Consider the following 12,356-nt stretch of genomic DNA (forward strand, 5'->3'; position numbering starts at 1 on the left):
CACTCTGTACATGTGCTGTACATATGTAGTTCTAGAACTTTCCTCCTTCCTCTGTGAGATCTCCTGTGTCCTAGACTTCCTTCTCTTCATTTATTTCCCTTTTTCTGAGGTGCAGATACCCAGAAAATTCCAGAGGAAAGTTGCATTAAAGGTAAAAGCGTAGACATTGCATTTCTGGAAGTTCTTTATTCTGCCCTTTTCTTTTTCTGTTTCTACTTGAAAATCATATACCTTGAAATGGGTCTTTCTTTACTCATTTTGCTGGCACTAGATGAGCCCTTTCTCAAGTGGAAATTCTAATCATTCGGTTTGAGGAAATATCTTGGATTGGGCTGGGGATGTGGCTCAAGCGGTAGCGCGCTCGCCTGGTGTGCGTGCGGCCCGGGTTCGATCCTCAGCACCACATACCAACAAAGATGTTGTGTCCGCCGAGAACTAAAAAATAAATATTAAAAAAATTCTCTCTCTCTCTCTCTCTCTCTCTCCTCTCTCACTCTCTCTTTAAAAAAAAAAAAAAGAAATATCTTGGATGGTTTATTTTCTCTGTGACTCACCCTTCCCACTCTCCATTGTGAACCTCCACGAGTTGGATACTGACCCTCTAAGACAAATCTTCTAATTTTTTTTTCCTTTTGTTTGTTTTTTACCTCTGGTTTTCATTTCTCTAATATTTTGGGGGTTAACATTATCTTCTAATCTTTAAAATTCTTTCTTGTTTCCTGAAAGCTTTCCTTTTTAACTATACCCTATTATATTTCCTTCTTCTCTTTATTATTATTATTGTTTTGCAGCGCTGGGGATCTAAGCCAGGCCATCCTGCATACCAGACATGCGCTCTACCACTGAGACACACCCCCAGCTATTCATCCTATCCTATTTCCCAGGTACAGTATCTTATTTTAGGTCTCTGTGAATATTGTAGATTTTTTTAAAAAGTCTTCTTCTGTTCCCTGCTTTGTCTGTTTCCTCTGAGTTCCTGCTCCCCTACTTGTTTCCTGGAGACTTTCCTCAAGCATCTGGTGATATCGGGCAACTGTTCAGTTAGGCTAATAACTGGAAGCTCTGTGTTTGAGGGCCTTACTCCAGGAAGGTCAGGAAGACTTGGTTGATTATTGTGGTTCTCTCAATGATCAGTATGTATATATTTTTCCCAGAGAAGAGTATTCCAGTATCCTTCCTGAGGGCCACCAAGCCTAGATACCAGCATGCTGGAAGTCGATGGGGCCAGGGGTTTGAGAACCTCGCCATTTAAGGCGAGGAGACTGCCACTTAATCCTATTTGCTGTATACTGTCCCTTCAGATCAATTCTCATTCAGTCTTCCTGTAATCACACAAATTAAGTACCAGGACAATTCCCGTTTCACTGGTGAAGCTATTAGTCTCGCAGATATAAGTGATTTGTTCAAGGTCATATAATTAATAAATGAAGGAGCCATAAATAGATACCAGATCAAATTGTATGCTTCTGCTCTTCATGAAGAAAAACACATTTTAAAAGGTTTGCTTAGAAAATGGAAGATAAGTAAGTATTAAACTTATATGAATTATACTGTTCTTTCTTCTTCTTCTTTGAGTGGGGACTTGAACCCAGGGCCCCCTTCATGTGCGGCAAATGTTCTACCATGGAGCTGTACATCCTATTTATTTCATGAGTATAATATCTCATTTTAGATTTCTGTTATTATTTTTTTAAAAAAATTATAATATATGTGGATTTATGGTACATACTCAGACCATATATTAAACCTATTCGTGGATCTTAGAAACTCAGGACATCAATATTACTGTGCTAGTAGGGAAAGACCTTAAGAAACCAAAGAGCAGATGCCAAATAACTTGTTTGGGTTTGTGAACATTATCTCATTAGCTGTCAATAAGGCATGCTACCCTTTCTTAATGTATTTGCTTATCTGTGCAAGGAAAGAACAGGGTACCACCACGAACAAACCTTTAAGAAACCCAGTCAGGGTTCTCTGGTACAATCAGCCATTGGTATAATAGATGACTGCAAAGATTCTGAGATGGAAGTGGTCTGTGAAATATACAGATTAAAGGCTAAGCATTAACAATATTCAACCAGCTAAAAATCAAATGCTTAAAAACAAACATTTACCAAGTTCCTAGATGAGAATGGAATGACTATATAGAGGGAGACAGATACAAAAGGAAACCACAATGCAGTACAGAAAGGCACAGTGTCATGCGCAGTGATGTCAAGCAGAGGGAAGAAATATGTGGCAGAGAAAGCGGCTTTCTCTTGAGGAGCTAGGACCTGGATTAAAATGATGAGTAGGCTGATTAGGAAGAGGAAGGGGAAGGATATTCCAAGCCCAAAGTAGCAGAAATATAGACACTGGGTTATTATAAACATGTAAAGACATGTACATTTCTACTGTAGCAACATAAAAATGGTGGCTTTTTTTTTTTTACTCAAAAGTATTTTTTATTTTTTTGTTTTTGTTTTGTTTTGTTACCAGGAATTGAATTCGGGGCATTTGATCGCTGAGCCACATCCCCACTCCTTTTTTGTATTTTATTTAGAGACAGGGTCTCACTGAGTTGCTTAGTGCCTGGCTTTGAAATCGCAATCCTCTTGCCTTAGCCTTCTGAGCCCCTGGGATTATAGGTGTGCACCACCACATCGAGCAAAAGTTGTTGTTGTTTGTTTGTTTTTTTAATACTAAACTGTAATGGCAAGCTTGGGAACACATCCCTGAAGGCTAACAGGTAATAAATGTACCATGTGCTGGTATATTCTCATTTCAAAAATAGTAATAATAATAATAATTATTATTATTATTTGAGGTAAAGGGGATTGAACCCATGGCTTTGCACATGCTAGGCAAGTGCCCTACCCCTGAGTTACATTCCCAGCCCTTTTTATTTTATTTGGTATTGAAGACTGAACCCAGGATGCTTACTACTAGCTACATCCCCAGTACTTTCTTTCTTTCTTTTCTTTTTTGTTTTTTTGAGACAGGGCCTCCCTAAGTTGCTGAGGCTGGCCTCAAACTTGCCTCAGCCTCCAGATTGCAGGCATGTACCACTGTGCCTGACTTATTATTATTTTTTGAGATGGGGTCTCTCTGTGTTGCTGGGCTATTCTCAAACTTCAGGGCTCAAGTGATCTTCTCACCTCAGCCTCATTACAATTAAACATAGATGATACTTCTCTTTTCCCTTAGGTTTTTAACACCCCACAGTTCTAATTCAAACTCTCTCATCGTGTTCTCTCTGGCAGAGGACAATGTATGGCCCTGAGGAAGAATCTTCTTGCTCATTACAAAAGCTGAAACTTTCTCTCACAGTAGTAACAGTGACTACACTCTTTATAGTGTTGAAAGATTGGGAAATGCACAGCAACTTATAATGGAGACGCTAATTTATGTTTTGCTTTTCTTCTTGTTTAACAAGACTGCAAACACTGCAAAGAGGTCACGACCCAGGCAAGTTCAGGCCTTGACTTACAAAGCATCATCTTTAAGAAAACACCGAAAAACATTACTGAATAATTAAGTTGTGCTGGGTCATTTTGTATATTAATTAGTGGTAACGCTCAGATGGAAGCTTTCTCATGAAGAAGCTGCTCTGAATGCACTCACGCTAACAAATGCCACTGGATAATGTGACGGGAAAAGCCAGCAGTAGCACGCAATGGGGGTGCAGCTCTAAACGGGGCTCGACCTAAGATGGGAGATTCATCTTGTTCATGTGTGGCTACTGGTCTTAAGTCCACAGTGCCCAAACATGCCCCTGATGGAAAGAAGAACAGCAGTGATAAATTTTTTTGGGGGGGAAAAAAAAAGTCTCACCCAATATACTCATTATTAAGATTAGCTAGTCCTGATGCTGTAAAGAAAAGACTTCAGTAAAATGACTATCTGCCAATCGGATTATGATAAACATTGTTCCAAGGTTAAATAAGTATTAGTTAACTAATTCTCAGTTCCATATGAATTAACTCAGGTGAAAACATTACCATGAAAAAGGCAGGGCTCAGTTAGGTGTTGATCCTTAAAAAAAAAAAAAAACCCACTTCTTTACAGGATGAAGAATGAACAACATCTAAGCCTTTTGCCACACAAAGGACTAACCAGATAATCCACACCCTTTCAGAGGTCTTGCCCATTGATTGGCCCCAATAAACTGATTTGTAACAAAAGTTCATGTGGAAGAAAGCTCCCCCCTCCAAATAAAAATACCACCAATATAATACCGCAGTGAAATGGAAGGGCTGATTTCAACCTATGAACAAAAGTAAAGTCAGTTATGCAGAAAAGAAAGGCCATTCTTTCCATATCATTCAATGCTGAGCAAGTGTAATACACCCTTGGTAAGAAGAATTAGCTGAACAATTGGAAACCCTGAAGTGGATTAAGAAGCGAGTTTAAAAGTGCAACTCAAAACTGCTGTATGCTGTGGGCCTTAAACTTTGTGTTCTGATTATTAGAATCTGATGCTTTTGAAAACGAGAGTGAAAAATGACAGACTGCTAAGAATTTGTAAATGAGAGTGAAAAATGACAGAATGCTAAGAATTTGTAAACTTAGTAAAAGATAGAATTGACATTAGTTGATCGAACCATTAGCAAGAGTTTCCTCTTTTTTAGGTACTTATGGAATTAAAAGATTTGGTGGGTACCTTCAAAGTGTTTATAATTTAGCTGGGAAAATGTGTAAGTATTCAGTGGCCACTACCAAGGAACATATCAGCAAAATGCAAAACCATAATGGCTGTGGGGACACAGCCACTGGGAGTTTCCTGGAATAGGGTTATCTAGGAAGAGTCCTGTAGTGGTGCAGAGCCGCTGGCAAGACCCTCTAGGAGAAGGCCAATTCCCTAAAGCTACTAAATCCCAGGTGGGTGGTGCAAACAGCTGAGCTAGAGGGGGGGGGGCAGCCAACAAAAGGAAGACCCAGAACACTTAACTAAGGAAGGAGATTTAATATAAAAACCAACAGGAAATCAAAGAAAGTCCTTGAGGAGGAAGAACTGTGATGGAGAGAGAAGCCTGGCAGCTGCCTGCAGGACGGCCCCCTTCTCCTGGCCTGGGAGGAAGCTACTGCCTGATGCCGCACCAGTTCTGAGTGAGCATCCCCAGGAAGGAAGCTGCACCTTTAAAGCAACATCTTACACAAATAAAGTCCTTTTAATGCAAGCCTAGGGAGGGGAGAAAGCAATGGGGGAGAGACAAGTCCCCTGATAAACAGGGGGCTTGGTGCAGTGGAAGAAGTGCAGGCCCCATCATTCACAGTGTGTGATTGGGGTTAAGTTAACTTCTTATCCTCTGTTCCCTCCTCCAAAATGGAGTTTAACAACTCCTACTCCTAGAGCACGAAGTGAAGGATGCTGGGGAGGGGGCTCTTTGCCATAACTGTCAGAACAGGCAAGAATGAAAAGAAGCGAAAGTTGACAAGGATGGTCTTGAAAGAATCCTGAAAAATCACCCTCCGTCTAGGGTATAAAGATCCAAAATGTGAGGTCAGGTGAGTGAGCAACGGGACCCCTGAGAATTCTCTTCCAGAGAATGGAGCAAGTGATATGCAAAGCACTTCTGCCAGAGGGCAAAGGTTTGTGCTGTGCTGGAAGACAGACCTCCAACCTTTAGCCCATTAAGGGCGACGGTGAGACTCAGGAGAGACCTGCAGCCTCTGGTTAAATGCTGGGTAGGAAGGAGTCATGGCAGTGGGGGTCTGGGGGGCCTCCCTAAGAGGCAGCAACTTCTCGGGAGAAATGAGTTCAGAGCAACAGCCAGGAGGAAGATCTTCTGGCAAAAGGTACTTCCACCCACCATTTATTCTGGCTTTAACCTTGCAATGGGAATTTCTTATATACATTTTTTTAGTTTGTATTATTCACTACGGAGACTTTTAGAAATACTCTGGCTGACCATAGTGCTTCACTGCATTTATTTACATGCCTGAATCTAGTTTCTAGTCTGTCTCCTTCCTGAGGGTGGGAGCCTCGCCTCATTCCGTGGTGTCCTTGCTGTACTCAGCTCAGTGCACCTGACGCAGAAGGTAAGGCATGGTTTGTGTGCCTGGAATGCTCTTCGCTTCCGTGTCCACATGGGCACTTCCCCCAGTCAAGGACCTGCTTAAGGTCAGCTTTTCTGAAAACCTACTCAACACTGTCCCCATTCAAAACTGCAGCCCCTACCCTTCCTCTCCCTTTGTCCTGTTCTTTCCCCCAAGTTAAGAATCACCTTTTTGTATATTATGTACTTGACTCACTCCCTGTATTTATTGTAATTTCCTGCAGGTCTTCCTTCAGGAGGCCGGGGCTTAGGTCTGGTTTTACTGATATGTTCAGGGCGTGCACTGAGCCTTGTACAAAGTGCAAAGTTAATAAGTATGTGTTGAGTGAGTGATGATCCCAGCGTAGGTTTTGAGGTAGGAGATCACTCCTTCATTGTTACATTCTTTCTTCTGGCCCTAGAAAAAGGTACATTATACCAAGTGTTCAAAAGGAAAACATTTACCATTTCAGAGAGCCTACATCTCTGAACCCCAAGCATCGAATGCTATGATAGCAATAAGTTTTAAAGAAACTACTCTAGAATGAATGGCATGTGTGCTTCATTTACCATATAAATTGATGCCGAAGGCTGTTATATCCCTTTCTTTTGACTAGCTATTGATTGCATAATACAGTCTTCTCTAACAGAGGGAAGGGAAGATTCATGGGAACTATTAATTTAAGCTAATGAAATAAGTATTATTAAGTGTCTTCTACAATTCTCGTTTTCCCTAAACCAAGGGAAAAGATTGACTAACGTTAAGAACAACACAGAGGGGAGTGAGGTGTAGCTCAGTGGTAGAGCACTAGCCTAGTGTGCATAAGGCCTTGGGTTGTATTCCCAGCATCACAAAAAACCAGCTACAGGAATTATGAGGGAGAAATGAGGCTTCTCTGTATGTCTTGCCTGCATTTTTCATTTCTTGCTCAAATGTCTGTAGCTGCTGCTGCTGTTTCTTCTTTTTATGGAGTTAAACATTTCAGTTGAATACCAAAGGAAGGATGTTTCAAATAAATCATGCTACAACTAAGCAGACAACTACACTTAAACTCTCCATTAGATTTTACCCTGAAGCAAATTCTTAGTCTAACTCTTTGCAACCATCCTTCTGGTGCTGCAAGGAGAGCAGAGGAGAAAAAGAAGGGGAATTTGTGGTGCAGATGGGAAATGAAATGAGAAACTTAACCTCAAATAATCTTAAACAATTACTATAGGCAGAGTGGATTACTCTATGATATTAAAGAACATTGAGTACCAATTTATGAAAAAGACTGAACCATCAGACTTTACACTTGGGACAGTTCTTAATGACTGCCTTATTTTTCCCTTTGTCCCTTTCCTCTCTCCCTCATCCTCTCATTTTGTAGTCAAGGAACCAGGGGTGAGAAGTGAAGGGAACTGAGGCTCTTACATCAGGTGAGGAGATGAAACTAGAGTTCAGGCCTTGCTAGTATTTTCACTGTTTCTGTGTCCATTGTTTTCATCTGCATAGCATAAGTTAGTTAATTTTTGCACTGCTGGGAATCAAATCCAGGGCCTCAGGCAAGCTAGGCAAGTGCTCTATCATGTGTAATTTTAAACCCATATCAGCAATGGCTGGTCTGTCTGCCCCTCTCTCTCTCTCTCTCTTTCTTTTTTTTTTTTTTCTGGTTCCAGAGATTGAACCTAGGTGCACTTAACCACTGAGCCCCATCCCCAACCCTTTTTTTATATTTTATTTTGAGTAGGTCTTGCTGAGTTGCTTAGGGCCTTTCTAAATTGCTAAAGCTGGCTTTGAACTTGCCATCCACCTGTCTCAGCCTCTTGAGCCACTGGAATTACGGGCGTGTGCCACTGTGCCCGGCCTGATCTCTTAATTATGAGTTTGGGAAATGTATCACTAAAAATGATGACTTTTGAGCTCTAAGGAGAAAAGGCTAAATAGGTTAAAAAAATTAAAATTGTATGACCACACCATAGTCTTCTTAATGCGGAAAGGACCAGTTTTGTTAAGTGCTTTTTCTCACCAGAAACTTAATTAAGATGACCACAGATTAGTCAGCCAGCCCAAACTCTCTAATCCACAGACTGTTCCTACCTATCTCAGTTTTTAGCTTGGTATGCCCTGAATTAGCCCTGATGTTCTAATCAGGTCTTCTTTCTAATTTATTATTTCTATCTCTGTGATTTTTATCCACAGCATTTCTCTTTATTACAAAATCTTCCAAGAGTTTTCTACCAATGTACAATTATTTCATCAAAACTTTCCTTCTTTCCACACTCTGTCCTCATTTAACCCTACATAACCCACCATACTCCTTTGGTCCCAACCTTTCAGAACATGGATTCAATGTATCCAGTGATAATACTGTTATCAGGGGATCAACTTATTAAACAATTTCAACTATCCAAACACAGACCAAAAAAAAAAAAAAAAAAAAACAACAACAAGAAAAAGTAAAGCCCTCTTTTTTTTTTTTTTAAGAGACAGTGAGAGAGGAGAGAGAGAGAGAATTTTTTAATATTTATTTTTTAGTTCTCGGCAGACACAACATCTTTGTTGGTATGTGGTGCTGAGGATCGAACCCGGGCCGCACGCATGCCAGGCGAGCGCGCTACCGCTTGAGCCACATCCCCAGCCCCAAGTAAAGCCTTCTTAAGGTTGAAAGATCTAATGTGAGGTTCAGGTAGCTTTACTCAGTGACTTGTCCATTAGGCACAGTGTCTAGGCCCATAAGACTTCACGGGGCCCACAAAACACTTTAATTTCTCTTAAAATCAGAAGCGCAGAAGAATCCAAAATCTTTAGGTTGAAGATGTTTTACTATAGTAATACATTAATCTTTATATCAATAGAAAATATCATTTAAAATATTTTTCTTGGGGGCTGGGGATGTGGCTCAAGTGGTAACGCGCTGGCCTGGCATGCACAGGGCACTGAGTTTGATCCTCAGCACCACATAAAATAAAAATAAAGATGTTGTGTCCACCGAAAACTGAAAAATAAATATTAAAAAATTCTGTCTCTCTCTCTTTTAAAAAAATAAATATCCTTTTCTTTGGAAAAAAAATATTTTTCATGGACAAAGGGGCCCACGAAAATCACAATGTAGCCTGTTCATACAGCAGCCCTTGGTTCTCATTACTGTAGAAATGGCACATGTGTCCTGGTGGCTGCCCTTCTTAGTTCATGCACATGGAAGCAGCAAATTAGAGGAGGGAATTGTCATGGGCAGGCAGACTGACACACTCACATAGATTCTGTAGTAAGAGCTGATAGCAAAATCATTAAAAAAGAAAAACGGGGGCTGGGATTGTGACTCAGTGGTAGAGCGCTTGCCTAGCACATGTGAGGCACTGGGTTCAATCCTTAGCACCACATAAAAATAAAATAAATAACATACAAAAAACTGAAACACAGGGTCTCCCTAACAACTGCCATGGCACAAGTCTATCCATTCCAAGTCCTTACTGGGTGCCAATGACTAAAGGGACCCAAGGTTGGTAATGATGATCTTCATTCATTAACAAACTGTTTATTATACTTTGTTTTTGGCACCAAAAATATATGCAGCAATTCTTTCCTTTTTAAAAAGACTAAATTTTAACAACATTTGATATTTAAGGTTATACTTTAGTCATTAGGAAAAAAACGAAGCCTCTAATATCTTATAAATTCCTATTTTTCCCTCAAATAAAACTGAGCATGTCATATGAAGACTAAGGTAGTAACTGTACATAAAAAGCATCCTCCAGCTCTCAAGTATCACTCTGTATGAAAAGAACAGAAATGTGCTAATCTGGGTACTGCCACATGTCCAGTATCCAGGGCTGCAGAGCCGGCATCTCAGCAGGGCACAGCTGCCCCGACAACATTTCCCTTTTATTAGGCTTTCAAGATCTGGATCAAGAACTACTTTTTGCGAAACATTCTCAGGTAATATTCCACTGGAACTGTTTAACGTATGAAGCCTAACTACATCCATCATGTTTTTACATCTTTTCTCCACGCTGGTGGTCACAGGGACACCAGTTACCCTCTGCATGAATCAGAAAACAAAACTCAACAAACCCCTAGGTGGATAAATTAGAGAACAGAAATCTAGGTGAATTCAGCCACCCTTGCCTCTGTCCCCCAAATCTCAGCACTTTTGTAGGAGCAAAAGGGTACTTCCTTACCTCTTTCTCAGGACTAGGGTTGCCAGATAAATCCTTATGTATTAATATCTTTCAAATATTGCATGGGATATGCTGACACTAAAAAAATTTTGACGTTTTTCTGAAATTCAAATTCCACTGGGCATTCTCTATTCTTATCCTGTAAATCTTGACAACCCTGCTGGTGGCAGATCCAGTCCTGCACCAGGATGAACTGTTGGTATGAGCGATATGTGGGCTGGATGTTGATCTCTACCTGCCACTTGACCTGTGTACATCTCGTGTACAAACTGCACCAAGTGAACAGGTGGCCTGGATTTCGAGCCCTGGTCCATCTTTTCATCTTTGTATTTCTATAGTGTAGAGTAAAGGCTTACTAAACATACATTCTAAAAAGGCAGATGTTCCTTAAAGTAATAATTTAAAAGAAATATTCTGGATTAAAAAACTTCCCCATTCTCCCTTCCAGAAACTTATAACTGTCACCATTTATCTGGGTCAACATTAGTCACACTGGCACTCAACCACAATAGGTTGAGACTGGAAGCATGGCACCCAGCTGAATTCCAGGTGGGTTTCCAAGGGCAGGTGTGATAGTCATGAGGCACTCTTGCCACCTTTACTTTCCGGATCACAGGGTGTCTTATAGGCATTACATTAAATTAGTTTTAGAAGAAAAACCAACTGTTAGAAATATATATTACACATGGACAAAGTTTAGATACAAAGATACTCTAACTCCAGGGGGCAAACTAAAATTTAGTAGCAAAGCAATGGGATTAAAGAATTTTGACAGTTGTGTTGTTGAGTTAAAAATAAACATAACTGGATACATATTAAGTTTTCATATTAAGGTAACATATGCTTATAGTAGAAAATTTGTAAAACATTGGAAACAATAAAGCAGAAAAAAAATCACCTATAATGCTACCATCTAAAATATAGCAGTTGTTTTCAAGATGAAGAAACAGAACTTCCTTTTACTTTCTTTTTTTTTTTTAAAGAGAGAGTGAAGGACAGAGAGAGAGAGAGAGAGAGAGAGAGAGAGAGAGAGAGAGAATTTTTAATATTTATTTATTTTTTCTTAGTTCTCGGCGGACACAACATCTTTGTTTGTATGTGGTGCTGAGGATCGAACCCGGGCCGCACGCATGCCAGGCGAGCGCGCTACCGCTTGAGCCACATCCCCAGCCCTCCTTTTACTTTCAATACCATTCTTTATAGCATTTATTTTTTGTATATGTTTAAAAATGAACATCACATGTACATAATGTATGTGCAAAAATATTGTGATTGGCTCATTTTTTTTAACTTGTTGGGGGTATGTAATCAGGAAGTTTGGAGGCCAATTGATAAAAAGGCAATTACAGGGCTGGGGCTGTAGCTCAGTGTAGAGTGCTTGCCTCGCACATGTGAGGCCTGGGTTTGATCCTCAGCACCACATTAAATAAACAAACAAACAAATAAGTAAATAAAGCTATTATGTTCACCTACAATTAAATAAAATTTTAAAAATAAAAAGGCAATTACAATAAACCATCCTGGCATATATCCTCTAGTCCTTTAACTGAAATCACACTGTCAGAATAACTGGAAACTGAAGTGATAGGCGATTGGATAGTATACGTGCAGTTTCTGACACAGGTTTAGTTTATACAGACACAGGACTGCTGTGAGCTAGGTGACCACAGAGCTTCCCATAGTACCCCTGTCCCTTAGCACTGCTCCTTCTCTTGCCTTTCCGCCATTACTGTTTTCATTCCAGTGTCTGGCTCCCTGCTCCAGGGCTGGCTAAGGGAGGGTCTGGAGGAGCTGGGGCAAAGGAAGTGGCTGGGCTCTTCCCTGTGACTTCTGGGGGCTGGCTTCATCAGCAGCACATCTCTTTTGATGGGCTGCTTACTTTGTTGCCTTTTTTTGTGCAAGGAGTTAGTTTTCTAAAATTAATAATAAGCTAATCACTGAGTTGTGCTTTGCAGTATATGTAAAGAACCACAATGAACATTTACTTAATTCTCACAACTAAACAATTTGGAAGATTGTTCCTACTTTACAAATGAGAAAATTGAGACTCAGAGGTTCAATGATTGGATTAAAATTCAAGTCTTCTGATTTTAACTCTCTCCTCTTATTTACATGCCAGTGACAGTTCTATGTGCATGCAGTAGAGATCTACCATCTTCAAAACAGACGTTAACTAAT

General features: G+C 40.2%; 1 protein-coding gene and 1 long non-coding RNA gene across 3 annotated transcripts in view; one reads left to right on the forward strand and one right to left on the reverse strand.

Moving 5' to 3' along the window:
• LOC308636207 overlaps positions 1 to 12,356 on the forward strand; it is a 770,476-nt gene that overhangs the window by 615,666 nt on the left and 142,454 nt on the right. The window lies entirely within an intron of this gene.
• The window catches only part of NSF (N-ethylmaleimide sensitive factor, vesicle fusing ATPase), a 156,636-nt gene that overhangs the window by 7,648 nt on the left and 136,632 nt on the right, over positions 1 to 12,356 (reverse strand). The window lies entirely within an intron of this gene.

Source organism: Spermophilus citellus (assembly GCF_964194105.1).
Source record: "Spermophilus citellus genome assembly, chromosome: 17".
In the NCBI taxonomy this organism is placed as follows: Eukaryota; Metazoa; Chordata; class Mammalia; order Rodentia; family Sciuridae; genus Spermophilus; species Spermophilus citellus.